An 18126-nucleotide genomic window follows, 5' to 3' on the forward strand; every position below is an offset into this window, starting at 1 on the left:
GAATGTGGCATTGTAACAACGTAACTTTCACATCAAAATGGGGCATTATGGCAACACAAAGAGTCATTGTGGCATCTCTATGGGGTATTGGGATACCACAATGGAGCATTGTGATGAAAAAATGGTTAATAGCGAAACAATAGAATACTGTGGGCAAATGAAACAACAGGGTGGGTCACCAGGGGTTGCCGAGCATCATGACCCTTAGTGAACCCATGTCATCACTGAGGCCAAACCACAGGTCTCATTGGTGATCCTGGGTGCATGATGTCACAAAGGAGGCAGACAGAGAAAACTGGATGTAAGAAAAGTGGTAATGGAATTACTGTTTTGAATTAATGTTTTGGGGGGTTTTTTTCGTCCCCTTCCCTGAAGAGACCCCAGAGTATAATAATGTCACTATCATGGTGACATAACTTTGGCTGTAGAGAGCGTAGAGATCTAGAAATTAGATACTGAACTTGTTCAACCCAAAAGGAATCTTGGATCTGTGCCCCCCCCCCCATTCTGATGAATGCCTTGGCTTACAATTATTGGCAGATTGCAATTGAGGCATAAGGTGATGTTCCAACACTGATGCCCCTGGCCAATCACCTTGGGTAAGTACTGTCAGTACTTACCAGGCACAGCACCATATATTTGTACATCGACTTTGCCAATGCATTGTATATTCACTTGAAGTGAACAGAGCTGCCATCAGGCCATGTGACCAGGGGAAACAGGAAAAGTTCCAGATAAGTGTAGAAAGTAGCATTTTTCTCAGATAAAATACATTATAAAGTTTCTTATGTTCACTTGTAATATTTACTATTGATTTATCCTATGATAACTGCAAAGTTTGTCACCAGTTAAAGAGGCTGTCTAGAATTTTAAAATGGAGTAAACTTTCTTTACTGAAATAGTGCCACTTTTAGCTATGGGGTAAGTCTGGTACTGCAGCTCATTTCAATTCACGTAAACAAGGTTGGACTGCTATATCAGATGCCGTCCTTAAGAAACGGTGGTGCTGTTTCTAGAATTAAAGGTAGTTTTACAACCCCTTTCATGGCTGCATAAAACAATATTAAAAAAAAAATTATCTCCCTCGCTACTAGAATTTTACAGTTTATGATTTGCAATAGTTTTCAGATACTACAATATTTCTTAGACGAGATTCTACCTATAGATATTTCTTGGAACATAGGTGCCTATTAGTGTTTTCTAAAACAGACAAACAAAGGAACTGCATGAAGTAAATTTTCTAAAACAAAATAACTGTACGCCATTGGCTTAAATTCCCTTTACGAGAGCAATGCTGCGTCTGATTTCATGTTCTAATATCACAATTTTAACTAAGGCAATTAAACCTACAAATTGCTGTTTCACATTAAAAATAAAGCAATAATGTATAGTTTATGCAAATGACTTTCATTTCATAAAAAGCAAACATTTTATAATCAAGTACAACTGGAGAAAATCTGCACTGAATCCAAGATGTTAAAGAGGAAACTCAAGACATTTTTGGAAAACAAAACAGTATTCATATGGTGGTCAGATGGCCGACTGGATTATCACTGGGAAAACTGGTGCCAAATGGGGACAAATAAAAGCTTGGTGACACAGGACAAGGAGCCGTTATAGGCAATACTTCATAGTCACAGGTAGGTAGTCGTAGAGAAAGTGAGGCAAGACTGGTTTGGAGTATTGTAGACTGGAAGACCCAATAATAAGGTCATCTGCAAATTCTTGGCAGGCAAAAAGATATTGACACCGCATAACAATAACCATCATCATAAACACTATTAAACAGAGAAATCTGAGAGTACACAGGAAAAGAACAGTTTATTACAGGGACCACCCATATCGAATATTCTTGACCTGAGAACCAAAAGTTGTCATCCCATAAATTGAACATTGAGATATGTATCATGGGCTGAAAATGAAAATGATACATACAGAGCCACAATGCCAATGCCCAGGCCACCATTAGGGAGTTGATCAATCACCATTGTATAAAACTCCAATTGTCCAGCCAGATGTATAGCTCTCATGACACTTTTTTGGCATATGCCCAGCCCATTAGTCCATAAGAATATGCTCAATGTATTTGTTGTGAGCATTTCCAGCACCTGCACCAATAATACATACCATAGTCATAGCACAGTTGGAGACGAACTCCAACTAATAGATAATTGAGACTAAAAATTCCTTTTATGATTTGTCTTGGAGCATTTCACTGTACAGGTAGTCCTCGACTTACGACGTTGATCCGTTCTTGCGCGTCGTCGTAAACCGAATTTCGACGTAAGTCGGAAACCTACCATACCGACGCCGCGTAGGAACGGATCAACATGATTTAGTGTGCAGCGGCTCGGAACTACCCCCCCCCCTTAAAATAAAACCCTGAAACAGAATGTGAAACTTACCGAACGGTGCAGGGTGGGCGGGCGGGCATTCAGGCCTCCTCTTCCTCCGATGTTCCGTCCTCCTCCTCCGGCACTCGCGAACTGATAATGGCCTGGGCGCATGCGCAGTAGCCGTAGTAGAAGCATTATGATACTGCGCATGCGCCCAGGCCATTATCAGTTCGCGAGCGCCGGAGGAAGTGGTCAGGACATCGGAGGAAGAGGAGGCCTGAATGCCCGCCCGCCCACCCTGCACCGTTCGGTAAGTTTCACATTCTGTTTCAGGGTTTTATTTTACAAGCTCACGTGTAACAGCAAGCTGCCAGCTCTCTTCCGATGAGCAAGGACGAGCCTGCTGCAGAACCAGCATTGATTTGCCGCAGGCTAGTCCTTGCTAGCTGGGAGTGCTGGCAGTTTTCTGTTACAAGGGAGCTCTCATCTCTAGTCGTAACCACGAAACGTCGTAACCCAAGACCGTCTGAACCCGAGGACTACCTGTACATGGTAGGTGGCACTGAAACATAAATCAATGAGGAAGTAGTTTTCCCAGCTCTGCATTAAATCCAGTAACAGAACAATATTTTGACTTGTTCATCTCAACTCTACACAGTACCATAGCTATAGGGTTTTACAATGGCCCAGGTTCCCCCTTACCAAAGTGCTCCTGAATTGCTGTGCCTGATCATAGAGAGGACTTTGCAATCAAGGTAGCTGCACAGTCCTCTCTATCTCATCATTTCTATGATCAAAAGGCATAAGGGGGGAGTGTGAGCTGATGGAAGCATACAGAATATGTTCTGGGGGTCTAGCCTAAGGTCACTTTCTTTGTCAATAGGATGTGTCCCTACTCAGTATGATATTGTCAGAAATTACTGGGCACTATCAGAGTATAGTGGTACATCACTTTGACAAAATAATAACACTTTGTTGTCAATAATGCCACAAAAAGGTGGTGTTGACTATAAACACGATGTAGAAGGGCAGTGGTTAAGAAGCAGGGTGTAGTTTTGAGAATTCTACAGGGCCATGAAGGAGTCAGGTATAATACTTGTCTGAACCTCTTGACCTTTTCCTTATGCTTTGAGTCTGTGCTGTACAATCTTGCAAGTAAACAGATGTATGATATAACAATTTTCACAATTTTTACAGTCAACCATACAGGCATGTAAGAAAGGAAAAACTATTCCTATTGTCGAGTAATGAAGAACAGTTGTGGTCAAATCATTCTGGATGTCACAATCATGTATAGTTCCAAAAATGAGCTAATAAATAAAATAAATCATTCCTCTAAGCACTTTCATACTTCAAAGAATTATTTAAAAAAAACAACTGGATTTTGTGCAACATTACCATTGAAATTGGAATAAAAAAGAATATTTAGTTCTGCCCAAACTTGGGTTTAGCCAAAATGTTGTGTTATTTGGGGACACTTGTTGCATCAGAGGGACCTCTATATTATTTATTCATATTGAAAATTGTATCTTTGCAGCAAATGAATTATATTTTTTATTTATTTAAATGTGATATAATATGTCAAGATCTGTTCTTTAATTTCAGGATATTAAACTGTTAACTGTTGTTGATATAATCCATCTCTTCTATCCTTGTATCCAATGTATATGTGTATGTATGAAATGTTGCAGATCTGGGGCAAGCAGTCGTTTATGTTGTATTGGAACACTCATGTATCGCTGATGTACCCTGTACCTTTAAGGCCGGGGCCCCATGTGGTATAAACGCAGCAGTTTGGCTGCAGAAGAAAATTCAGCATTTTACAATTCCATCCACACATTGCAGAAAAGTACTGACAGTGGAACTGCTGCGATTTCAAAAACCGTTGCATTTTTGGAAATCGCAGCATGTCACTTATAACAAAGTAAATATTGGCGGCTTTCCTATAGGTATAATTGAAGCAGAAAGTCCACAGAGGAAAACTGCAGAATTTCTGTGAGAAAACATGCAGGTAAAAATGCTTTTTTGCTGCGGCCCGCTACATGGGGCTTTAGCCTGAGGCCCCTTTGCAGACAACTGTGGTGTAGGTCAGCGTGCTATCTGTGTATTTCATGGATAGCGCACTGACCCATTATTTTCCATGGGCCCATACACAACCGTGATTTTCACAGTTCTGTGTGTGGGCCAACAGTCCGGGCCGCATCAGAGAGAACAGGTCCTATTCCTGTCCTATTTTGCAGCCCTTGCTTCCGTGGCTCCTATTCATTTAATAAAGGAGCTGCAGAAGCATGGACAACACACGGGCCATCTCCATGTCTCCCATGTGTAACTCATGCTCTTAATTCACCCGTAATTTAAGCACAGTCGTCTGCAACCAGCGTTAAGGTGTAAGCAGCAGCACTGGGCTGAGTCTGAGTCACATGGTAGCATGCTCCTAATGACTTCACGCAGCGTCCAGGTAAGGGGTGCCACATATTGAGGTGCGGGTGCATACTTCATGGCTCTAGCTAGCTAGCTAGCTAGCAGAGGTGTAACTTCAAACTCTTGGGTCCCAATGCAAAATTTCTAATGGGACCCTACCTACCTTGTTCCATTTAGAATAGTGACATATTTTATGTGGCAAAGGGATCTTTTGGGGACTGGAGCTTGGTAGAGACCGTTACCCCTGCACTTCCCTACTTGCTAAATAGTAGTGTAGGGGAAGGGGGATTGCTTAGTAATTGCTGCAGCACTCCAAGGAAAAATAGTGTTGGTGTAATCACCCCTTCATATAGCAATGAACAAAGGTGCAATAGTGGGGTAACAACCAAAAAGTTAACCCCTGAGAACAAAGAAATTGAAGGAACCTACACTGAGACTACTAGAATAGGTAGTAGGTATGCAATGTTGCTCTGAGCTGGAGTCCTAAGACTGCAGAGTCTGGTGCATTTGCATTTAACTACATAACTACTTTCACTGGAAAGAGAGTAAGTGTCTGCATAGAAACAGACACTTCGGAAAAAACTGTGTGAAGTGTGACTCCATGACTTTCAGGATCTCATGCTCCCAAAGTACCCTACAATCCCAGAATATGTGTATCACTGTTCCGCCTGATGACTCGGACACTTAGCTGTAGGGTATCCCACCATCAGTGGTGTAACTAGGACTGGCGGAACCCCGTGGTGAACTTTGGACATGGGCCCACCTCCCTCCCTGAAGACCCCGACAGACCGACTGACCCCCCTTCCCCCCCACATTCCTGTACACAGTATTATGCCCCGTAGTGGCCCCTGCACACAGTATTACACCCCATTGTGGATCACTCATAAACAATTGTACTTTGGGATCTTTTCAAAGATTTCTGGTACAAACTCATTTGTCTCACCTACAACATACATTCTTTATGAAGCCAAGCATGCATGTATATGTACATGTAGCATCTAAAGTGCATTTGCAGCCTATCCCAGCTTGATTTGAATACACTATCGGTGTTGGAGATCATCCAAAAAAAGTCAGTAGTTTCTATACAATAAGTTTGCAAGTACAGCACTTTTTATATTAGGTTCTCTTACTACATTCAACTGTTATTTCCAAGGGTATAAAAAGGTTGGGAAACGACGCTGTGGACCGACTATAATTTACATTCTAAACTGCTGGTTGTCAAGTTTTATTCAATTGCCAATAATATGATTTGGCTATTATGTTTGCAGTTAAAACGACACTCTATGAAGGAGAAACCTGCTATAAAGTATAAAGCAGGGCAGTGATGTAATGCAGTTAAGGTTACAGCATTATGATTTTTAATTAATGTTTAGCACAGAGAATAGCTGCCTGTTGTAAAGACTTAGCACCTACACGGAGAGGCGCGCTGAAAAAGTTTGCAAATGAAATTGCTCAGAAATGTATGTGCCAAATGTATAAAACAGCTGCAAGGCTTCTGCTAGTAAGCGGGGATGGTGTTGGAAAAATACCACATCACGTTCACACTATTATGCGATGTACAGAAAAACGTATATATGTGAAAAAAGCCTTATGGGACTGTCAGATCATAACCCTAATAACCGGCATAATTCCAACCAATGAAAGCAAGACTCGTAAATCATACGCACGTGTGTTTGGCGAAAATGCTGAATTTTTTGTTTAAATACATCCATATGGTTTATGTGAAGTTATTCCTTAAAGTTATATTCATGTATGTAAGATGCAATGGTGTTTTCGTTTTACAACAATAACTTTTTACAACAAGAAATATGCTAAAAAATACTGGTTAATATTTATGTTATTATTAAGATTGTTAATATTATCTTATCTAATTAATAATGATTTATTTAATAGAATTTACTTCTATGTCTTTATTGTTCTGATGTCTGTTCCCCGTTTTTGTAAAGAACAGAGGGATGTCCATTACACTTGAAGGATTAGACTACCAAGGGTTTGTTTGTTGTCTGTTAACCATGGAAATAGACACATAGATTTGTAAATATTTAGGCTAAGGCCCCATGGGACGATCTGCAACGCTAAAGCACTGCGGGAAAACCGCAACAGGAACGCATCGCGGTTTTTCCTGCAGCACTTTGAACAGAAAGTTCACAGAATTTTCCTCTGTGGACTTTCTGTTACAATTATATCTAAGGGAAAGCCGCCGGCGTTTCCATAGATATAATTGACATGCTGTGATTTCCAAAACCGTGCTGGTTTTGGAAATCGCAGCATCTCTGCGCTGCAGTTTTAAATGCAAGGTGGGCATGGGATTCACATGGCACCCATCCACTTTGCAGTTACTGTATAACACCGTTTCCGCCCTGGGCAAATCGTGGTGTTTCCTGCCTGTGGGGCCCCGGCCTTATTAGCAGAGAACAGGCGCAGGCAAGTTAGAAGAAAGCCTGTGGCGCCTGTACTTGTTTATCATGCCCCTACACTGAAGCCCCTTCCTGACATCTGCCATTTCAATATAGCTACCGAGTCTCCGCTGTACAGGAGACCCAATAGCTATGGCAAACACTCTGCAAGAGTAGTCACAGGCATTATTATTACTGGTGTTAACCCCCCCCCCCCCCCCATCCCCCAGAAAGTTAAGTAAAGTAAACCACCCCTGGTACCTGCACTGCTGCATGCCAGCTCCCGCAGGGCGAGATTGCCGACCTGTTCCTGTGCCACGCGAGTGCCTCCTTTGACCAGCCTCAATAGTAATATAGAGCATCTCACATAGACTGCAATACAGTTCAAACCCCCTAGGAGGGGGCAAATAATATATATATAAAAAAAATTGAGATATCTATATATATATATATATATATATATATATATATATATATATATATATATATGCCCCCATATCCCTAGAGTACGTATAAAACAAAAACATTACTGTGATACACATTAAGTATCCCTGTGTCCAAAAAAAACCAGTTCTATTTACATTGGTGAAATATTATATTGTTATGTTATTAAATATTTTACAACATTTTTTACTTCAAAATTGTTTTTCCTATTTTCCTCCTCTAAAACCTTAGTGCGTCTTATAGTCTGAAAAATACGGTATATAGTTTTGGGGACGCCATAGCCTTCCTGCTATGCGGCGCATGCCCCAGAGGTGTGTCAGAGACTCCTCTGGCTGTATTTAGTACACTAAGGGGTTAAGTTGCCTCCTTGGTGTCGGTTTGACTGGCAGTCCGCAACAGCATGTAAGTGGTTTAAGGCCTCACGTTGCAAAACACAATTTTTTTGTATTGGAGATTATGCTGCGTTTTATTGAATCAAGGCCAAAAATGGCTACAAAAGGAATGGGAAATACATAGTAGATGCTCTAATGCATCTTCCTTTTGCTCAATCCACTCCTGGCTTTGGATACAAAAAAAAAAAAAAAAAAACGCAGCCAAATCTGCTACAAAACAAGCTTCGTTTGTGCAACATGGGGCTTGAGCCTCAAAGTGATTTTGGTGGTTGACTCCCTTTGATGAAAATGTGACATGTATCTGTATTGTAATAGATCCAAGAGCTAATGTGAAATAATTCAATGAACTTCTAATGGGGCCCATCAGGTTTCCATCTGGATTCTCTCGACAGCAAAAAAAGAACACTGCGGTCAATGTTTTATTACTATTGTAAATTCTCATCCCTGTTTTCTTCCATATCGTGAAACATCGCAGAAAATCATTAATAAAATATAATATTACAGTACTGAGTTTATGATCAAACATTCCAATTTACTCCATAGAGATTATTCAAGATTCTCCAGAAAGACCTAAATTCCAAAATAAAATTTGGAATTTTTAAGGTTTTTTTTTTGCTTTTAAGGTAATTTTGGCTTGGTATCCAAATACTGGAAATCCAAAATGATATGTACTTTTATGTATTTACCTGTGAAACACATGGTTATGGAACTTCATAAAGACGTTTTCATGGAGTGGATAAGAAAAGTTAACATAACTGAGAATAATAGATTTTTTTTTCTTCATTTGGATCGTGCACTGATCTATGACATATGAGACTATGGCCACTAAAGAAAAGGAGTACCTTTGTATATTGTCTCAGCAAGGCCTGGTTCACATTAGCGTTTGGGTTGCCGTTTGGGGACCCCCCCAATGGAAACCTTTACACATTAAAAAGTGGTTACTTAAGAAACCACATGGACCCCATAGACTATAATGAGGTCCGCACTTTTTTCCCGTACAAAAAAAGTGGATAGAAAAGTGCTGTTTGTGGACTCCAGGACTAACTCCCCGAACGAAAACCTGAACGCTGATGTGAACCAGTCCTTAGCTGCATTTTTATTAAAAAGGGGTGTTAAAGGTTTCAGTTTTTCTGAGAATGAAGGGGCTGTTCAATACAAAGTGGAGGTAGTCATTGAAAGCAAGTACATAGTTAATTGTCTCTCGAACATTACAGTGAAACACATTTGATAAAACAAACCCATACAAAATTACTACTGAAAACGGTCTTCTTGAGGGGTGGTCCTCTCAAAGCAGAGGATCAATATATATGGATAAGACAGTCACAGCGGTGGTCTTCTCAAGTGGAGGCCTTTGGGATGGTGTTACGGTATTTATTTGCTCTATTTTTATATGCTTTTATAAGATTATTTTATAGCATTACTATTATGGTATTATCACCTATTAAACAGACTTCATAGAATTTGAATAAACAGATAAAGTGGCTTCTCCATATCACATTATTTCCGACCATCAATCCCATCTAAGGGAATTATTTACTTTTTTCTATATAAAGTTGTCTCAAGTTTCTCCCGAGAGACCAAAACTAATAAACATTCTCATTTGTGCCAGAGTAATATTAACAGCTATACAAACAGTGTAATAAAATCTGCATATTGTTTAAATTTTCAACATTTGTTTAAATTCTCATTTTATTACCACTTGGACACAGGACAAGGAATGATATTTAATGCTGTACATAGTCAAGTGAACGGGCACAAAATCTGCACCACGCCACCACGTCATAAAAATGAGTAACACTTACCGCATGTATTCTGAGGCGGAATGTGGGTGGAAACAATAAACTCACATAATGAAAATATAACATTGAAATGGATTGTTACGCGACACAAATGTGTGTGTCCATTAATGGTTTCTGCTTAGTGTCATCTTGTGAAATTCGAGGTGATTCAATTCTCCTGTTCCATCTGTGCTTAGAGGGAGATTTGTAACATCTGGACCTACTTAGCATTAGTACAAATGTTACTTATATAATGGAGAACACGACTGCACTAGCATTTCACAATAGAGGTCTAGTATACACGTCTGTATACTCTTCAGGATGCTTGAACTTTTGTTCTCCAATTATCAAAAACATGGATGGTCTTTACTAGAGATGAGCGAGTAGTATTCGATCGAGTAGGTATTCGATCGAATACTACGGTATTCTAAATACTTGTACTCGATCGAGTACCACTCGCTATTCGAATGGAAAAGTTCGATGCAGAACCAGTATTGATTGGCCGAATGCTATACAGCCGGCCAATCAACGCTGGTTCTTCTCCTACCTTTAGAAGTCTTCTCCGTGCAGCTTCTCCGCGGCGTCTTCCGGCTCTGAATTCACTCTGCCAGGCATTACGCCTGGGCAGAGCCGACTGCGCATGCCAGTGCTACAATTCAGAGCCGGAAGAAGGCCGGTGTCACGTGCCTTTATTTACATATATGTCAGAGACTGACTTATAGTAGAAGCTGCTCTATTTTTATGTACATATGTTTAGGTGGACTCTCTATCCTATTACATTTTTACTGAGCCATCTCCATGTTTCAATGGGTCTTGTGACTCACATTCCTTCGTTACCTATACATGTGTGTGGTTACAATATATGAAGGATATTGATAGTATTTACCTGTCAGTTTCACATGGTGATTCATGCCATAGGTCCCCCCTTTTTGGGTTGCCCTGTTTTGTACAGTATGTTATTGGTCTCTGTGTGTATTTTCTACATTTATATGTATTTTTTTAGATATTTTCATTAATAAAAATATATTTTTATATATGTTGAATGTCGTGATCTATTGGACTCTTCGAGTTTGCTCTTGTTTGGATACAATTCAGAGCCGGAAGATGCCGCGGGGACGCTGCACAGAGAAGACTTCTCGGAGGATCCAGCTGACCCTCACTCGTGGACTTGGTAAGTATAATTTGATTGAATGTTGCCTACCCCTGAAATGAGCATTTCCCCCCCATAGATTATAATAGGGTTCGATATTCGATTCAAGTAGTCGAATATTGAGCGGCTACTCGAAACGAATATCGAATATTGAACATTTTACTGTTCGCTCATCTCTAGTCTTTACCAGTTGGGCTTTACTGGTTGTTGAACTGGATGACAAAGTTATGAGTCAAAATTATAAATCAAGTAAAACTAGCGTATCAATATTTCCCCTGTGATCTCTGTAGTCACATGATGATTCACACTGTCACCTAGTCACATGTACAATACTCTATGAAAAAAGACGTATTGTAAGTTTCACTAAATACATTCGGGTAATACGATTTCTAACATAGACTATGTTCAAGGTAAAGTCAATATTGTTCATATATAACGAATGGTTTTCAAAGTCATACCAATAAATCCCAAGAAGACTTGATTTGTCAAGAGGTTCATCAGGTTTCCATCATGGTCCCATGGGCATGTGCAGTCTGCTCTGCCCAGGCTCGATGCCTGGCAGAGTGAATTCAGAGCCGGAAGATGCCGCGGGGATGCTGCACGGAGAAGACTTCTCGGAGGATCCAGCCCAACCCTCACTCGTGGACTTGGTAAGTATAATTTGATCGAATGTTGCCTACCCCTGAAACGAGCATTTTCCCCCCATAGACTATAATAGAGTTGGATATTCGATTCAAGTAGTCGAATATTGAGGGGCTACTCAAAACGAATATCAAACGTTTTACTGTTCGCTCATCTCTATTAGATACATAATCCATAGTTAAAAAACCTGGTAATATTTAATATTTTTGGGATGGTTCCTCCATTTACCAGTCCAATTTCTGTAAAATGGCCACCAGTTTCTTAGACTACTTTGGTGCATAAAGTGATGAGTATTGCAGCTCCACCCCATTCAGATTAGTACTGCGTTCCAATACCAGACACAGTCCATAGATAATAAGTGAAGCTATTTTAAAAAGAAAGCAGAATTTTTATTTTATACATTTTCTATAGAATTATTATTTGTGTCTTTTACTGTAACTTAAAACCCTCGAAAAATATGTACAATGCTTAGAATGTGTAATGATAATAATGTCACAAAGACAATGTACAGAAAACATCTTTCCTCCTAGGCACCTTATTCACATTCAACCCAGTGGTAATGTCATAACTTAAGAGTCAAATATTTATTTTTGCATCTGCTACATATAGAACATTTACTATTTATGAAGCCTCAGTAGGAAAGATAAAAGTAAATTCAGAATGTGCATGAAATAATATTTACTATATATTGAAAGATGGCTTTAAAAACAGCATTTTTCTATGTGTGGATGTAATATTAAAATCTAGAGACTGTTATATTTTATCCTGATAGAGAACTGCCAAGGGAAAGAGAATATGTAGGAGTGGAAGGCAATAATATAGAAGAGGTGAAAGAAAATAATATGCTGTGTAAAGGTCAAAGGACACACCAAAAACTATGGAGTAGTGGCATGTAGTCATGATCCATCCTGAATTGCTACAAATTATTTTCTTTGGCAGTGAGCCTCACAATATAACTGTGGTAAGTGTCTACTAACAAGTCTTGAGTTATCTCAAACACCATGTCCCACCTTTTCCAATCTCATACTCTGGCTTTTGTGCAAGACAGTGGTTTACGCTCAGCCAAATTAGAAGGAACCAAAACAGGTAGAGTGTACACTGTGTCACAGAACTTTCAATTAATCTTTTCAGTGGCTTTTGTTGTGTTACATGATAAGATATCACATTGTAGGAAGTTATTAGTGTCAAGTTAAATTTTGTTACATTTCTAACATTCTGGGAGCAAGTATTCGCCAGTGGAAACTAAAAAAAATGTGTAGTCGTGGGATCTAGTCAACGGTGGTTATACTAATGTCAAAACCTTGGAAACAGTCACATGCAAGTATGTCCATGTGAATATATTAGTAGGGGGAGTGGGGGAAGGTAGCTCGGTAGAAGCGGTGGTGCGGATCCAAACAGTCAAGACACAGACACAAAAATGTGCAGCAAACCGTTAATTTAGAAAAACTGGAAAATAAATAAACCTTGACTTCAGGCACAAATGAACAAAACAAAATATAGCCTTAATTTTAGGAAAAAATAGAACAAATTCCTACTTGTCTGAGCGACTAACTAAACAGAAGTAATAATCTAACTATATGTGTGGCTTACTACCAGACACACGAAAAAAACACAAGCACAAGCCACCTCCTCACTTTCTGGATCTGCCCTGAAGTGCAGGCTCTGCTACCTTTTATGGGCCAGTAACGGGCCTCAGGACCTACATCTGGGGCTGAAATCTATTCCAGACCCGCACTGGGGCACACATAAGTCAGGAATCTGGGACTGATATAGTGGCACTCCAGCACTTTGCCTTTCACCTTCTCACAGGGTATAGGTTGAAGAATGGCCAGGGACAATACAACTATAGGTCAAAAAGTGAGGTTCAATCAAATAATACACTAGTAATAGGGATTAAACTGGATGTCCTCAGATTCTGGGTGCCAGAAGCAGATTTCAATAGGACCACTCATACCGGTAAGCATAGCCCACTTTCAGTGCATAACGTTAGTAATGGAGGAGACCAAGTCTATAGGATGTTAATGGAACGTGTACTGGTAAATGCTGTACAGATGGTATGTTATTTTATATGCATTTATATAATGTAATTTCCTGTGCCCTACTGATTTAGTAGAAACTTAATAATATGGATTTGAAAGGAAAAAAATCCACTCCAACTACTATATCTGCCTTCATATACAGACATCTCTTACCATTTGTACTGAGCAAAATTGCTGTACTGCATCTAATTATGTCAAGCCTTATCTATCCGCTGATCTGTGCGGGTGACAAGTACCCTTTAATATTTTAGTTCCTTCATGACAACGAATGTCCAGGGACTACAAATGTGTCAGTAATGTGTCAGTAAAATAACATAATAAGAAAGTCATTATGAGTGTTTGATATTGGAAGAATAAAAAAAAAGGAAAGAAAACAGCGCAGCACATATTCCAGAAAGCTATAATAAAATAAAAAAGCTCGGAATATGATGTATGAATATTTATGAAAAACAATTATTAGGCTGAGCTGAGCTAGACAGTTCATGCACAGATCATTGCCAGCAGAAATGTAATAAAGTAATCTCAAAGTATTCAAAGGGAAAACAGTTGGGGACTTACTTTATGATGTTTCAATAGTCTACATTACTTAAGACACAATTCTCTAATCTACAAAGAGCGTGTTTCGATTATTATAAAACTATCTCAAACAGACATATTTAAGAAACGAAAGCTTTCATACATCAATCAACTGATCCTCAAGATAGTCTTGGGATATTGAAAAGCTTGTGTGTCTGTATTAAAAATTGCACGGGGCTGCCGAGCCGTCGTTCCGTGGCAACTTTTGATTAATTAGACGACCGTTTTTCTTTGCTTTATCAAAGATGTATTTTGATTGAAATCAATGGGGGATCCATTGTCACATTCATCTTCTATATCCTTTGTTGATTCTCATTGAAAAAATATAATATAGAAAAGACACTAAAGTACTTTTCTATTCTAAAACCCACAGCTGTACGTTCTTTGAAAAATTGCCGCCTTATGATATCTTTAACTGTAGAGTCCTAGTTGACTAAAGGCCCTTTGAAATTATGCCTTGGGCATCAATAATTCTAAGTGAGTAGGCCACAGGGAGAAGCGGGCACGGGTTAAGACATGATCAAATGCAAAATATTTGATGTTTTCTTTCAGAGCACCAGCTTTTATTTCGTTTCGGTGATAAACAATTGGCTGACATTTTCCAAAGCGACATAGTGGGGTATTAGGAAGGATCCTGATAACATGGCTTTCTGAAACATGGGAATTGTCACTATTATTACTGCTCAGTCTTAAATCAACCGTTCTCAGCAGCGGCTGGAATTAAATTTATCTTTCTTAACAGAACATATATGAGGCAGATAGAGTTCAGGAAATTTTGCAGGAAAGGTCATAATCCATGAAAAATAGCTAAAGGCATTTTACATTATCTTTCAACAGGCGGACAGATTTTTTAAATAATTTTTAAAGGTTATATTGTGTCTGTTTATGTGGTTTACAATATTACTAAACATATATTTTATATCATGAAACGCTCATATCTGGCCTGTAATATCTCATTGTGGTTGAAAGGCATTCTCATGTTGATGACGATGGGAACAGTCGAGAGCAATGGCTTCCAATTTTCTTAGTTGACTATTTGCTAGTCCATTCATTCTGCAGTGTCTTAGCTGGAAGGCCACTATACACAATGGGATAATTATTGAGTAAACAATTTTGTAGGAACATCCCTGACCTCAACCCTGTGTTTCACAGCTTCTGTCTGTTATTGAGTATAGATAGGGCACTGTTAAAGGGAGTCTGCCACCAGAACTCAGCATATCAACCCAGGCCCGCAGATAGATAGGTTAGGGTCCCCTGAATCGAACAGTATTTGTAATTGGTGCCTCCACCGCCAAAATATCATTTCGTTCAATATGCAAATTATATCTTTGGAAAAATGAGGGTATTGTTGCTTACCTCTTTGGCATAAGTTCAATGCCCCCGAATGCCCAGGTTTCCTCTGCGAACTTTCCATTATAACTGTAGGGAAACCATCAGCATGTCTATACGTATAATAGACATTTGGGGATTTTCAAAATGGCGATGGTTTTGGAAATCGCAGTATGTCCTCTACGCATATTTTTCTGCAATGTGTGGATGGGATGCTCTAGAATCCCATCCACTATGCAAGGACTGTAAAGTGCAGTGGTTTTTTCCATGGTGTTTCAGCTGTGGACAAACCACAGCGTTTACGGACTAAAGGGGTAGTATGATATGCTGAACCCTCTTTACTTGATTTCTCCAATGCGTTCAACACCATTCAGCCAGGGCTATTGAGGGAGAAGCTGAACCTTGGTGATGTGGACCAGCACCTGTCCAACTGGATCCTAGACTACCTGACAAACCGTCCTCAGTATGTGAGAGCCCAGGACTGTGTGTCTGATACTGTTATCTGTAGTACGGCAGCATCACAAGGTCAAGGTACAGTTCTTGCCCCATTTCTCTTCACACTGTACACTGCTGACTTTAGGCACAACTCCTCCAGCTGTTACTTACAGAAGTACTCCGATGACTCTGCTACAGTAGGCCTTATCACTGATGGTGACAATAGGGACTACAGAGACTTAAACCAGGACTTTGTTGAATGGTGCCAGCGGAACCACCTCAGGATTAATGCTGGGAAGACCAAGGAGATGGTGGTGGACTTTAGTAAACAGAGGAGTGCTCCGACCCCGGTGGAGATCCAAGGGACATGCATTTAGATAGTCAGGACCTATAAGTATCTGGGCGTGCTCCTCAAGAATAAACTAGACTGGGCTGAACACCTGGAGGCACAGAAAGGGCCACAGCAGACTCTACCTGCTCAGGAGGCTGAGGGCCTTCGGAGTCCAGGGGACACTTCTTAGGGCCATTTTCAACTCTGTGGTTGCTTCAGCCATCTTTTTCGGAGTGACTTGCTGGGGGAGCAGTATATCAACCAGGGACAGAAATAGACTTGACAGGCTGATCAGAAGGGCCAGCTCTGTCCTGGGGAGCCTCCTGGACCCAGTACAGGTGGTGGGTGACAGAAGGATACTGTCCGTGGTGACCTCCATGCAGGAGAACAAATCCCACCCCATGTATGAGACATTGATGGCACTTACAGCACTCTAAGTGACCATCTGCTTCACCCCTAGTGTGAGAAGGAGCGCTATCGCAAGTCTTTCCTTCCAACCGCGACCAGGCTGTATAATCTACATCAGACCAAGCGAAGATCACTCCATACAGAAAACTAATGATTATGATTATGAAGTCTTCCTTCTTTCTTCTTCTGTTCCTTAGCTGCTATGGACTTCTAGTATATAGTCTCTTCTCAGCTTATGTGTGTCTACGTCCGTAATATATTACTGTGTATTATCCTGTATCTGTATTACTATGCTGCTGTAACATACTGAAATTTCCGCACTGTGGGTCTATTAAAGGATTATCTTATCTTATACCCACAGTTCCCACTCTTGTACCTGTGTCCCAACCAGTCCCTACTTCTTGATTCCTCTTTACAAACAGGAAATTACTTCTCAGCCAAGTCACCACTGTGGCCAGATATTAGCCAAGCAGTTATTTCCAGTACTGTTAGAAGGACAGGACATTGCTGGTTTGGTACAGGCTGTAGAGGTATAGAGTTAGAATGAACACTGGATAGCAAAAAAATGGCTGCCTAAGGCCTGTTTTTGGTGTAAGTCACGCTGAATGAATGGACTGGCCAAAGAGACAGTACAAGCCCATAAGTCTTTGGGCCTGTTTGGTGACATGAGGGGCCACTATGGAGCATAATACTGTGTACGGACCACTATGAGGCATAATACTGTGTGTAGGAATGCGGTTTTGTGGGGGGGACGGTCGGTGGGGGGTCAGGGGACTGGAGGGACTATGTCAAATGTTCGCCTTGGTGCACTGCCATTCCTAACTATGCCACTGGATATAAATATTAAGTAGCTGTATGAGTTTCTCACCAAAATCATTAGGAACCAACTATGACCTATCATACAGGAGAATGGTACCAATGTCTGCTACTATGGGGGGAAAAAAAGTATGGGTTTGGGTATACACCATCACTTATTTATTAACCGAGAGAGAAAATGAGCCAGGGGAACAAAATATTGCTTAGGGTGAATTTAGATAATTTTGGGACAAATTTTCCAAGTCTGAATGGTAATAGGTGCAGATGGAATGTAGAGGCACCATGCAAGACATATGGAGCTTAAACCTTTAGAAAATACTAAATAATTACCTTCTGCTGCTTAATAAGTTTTAATAATATTGGCGGAATGCTTACATTTTATTTAATACTCACATTTATTGCACTGGGATGGATTGACTAGCGGAGCAGGGTAGTGGGTGGGAAGTAGGATATTAGAGGAAGGTCAGACAACGCAGAAATCATTGTACTATGAGGCGACCCTAGAGAATAACCAGGACTGGTAGCATTTGTTAGTAGCTCACATATAAACATAGTGAATTCAATGCTAATCTTTAATAAACAATATAATGACATAATGTCTTTTCACATAATAATCACCTTTTTATTCCTATA

Source organism: Leptodactylus fuscus, chromosome 10, assembly GCF_031893055.1.
Source record: "Leptodactylus fuscus isolate aLepFus1 chromosome 10, aLepFus1.hap2, whole genome shotgun sequence".
Taxonomy (NCBI): domain Eukaryota; kingdom Metazoa; phylum Chordata; class Amphibia; order Anura; family Leptodactylidae; genus Leptodactylus; species Leptodactylus fuscus.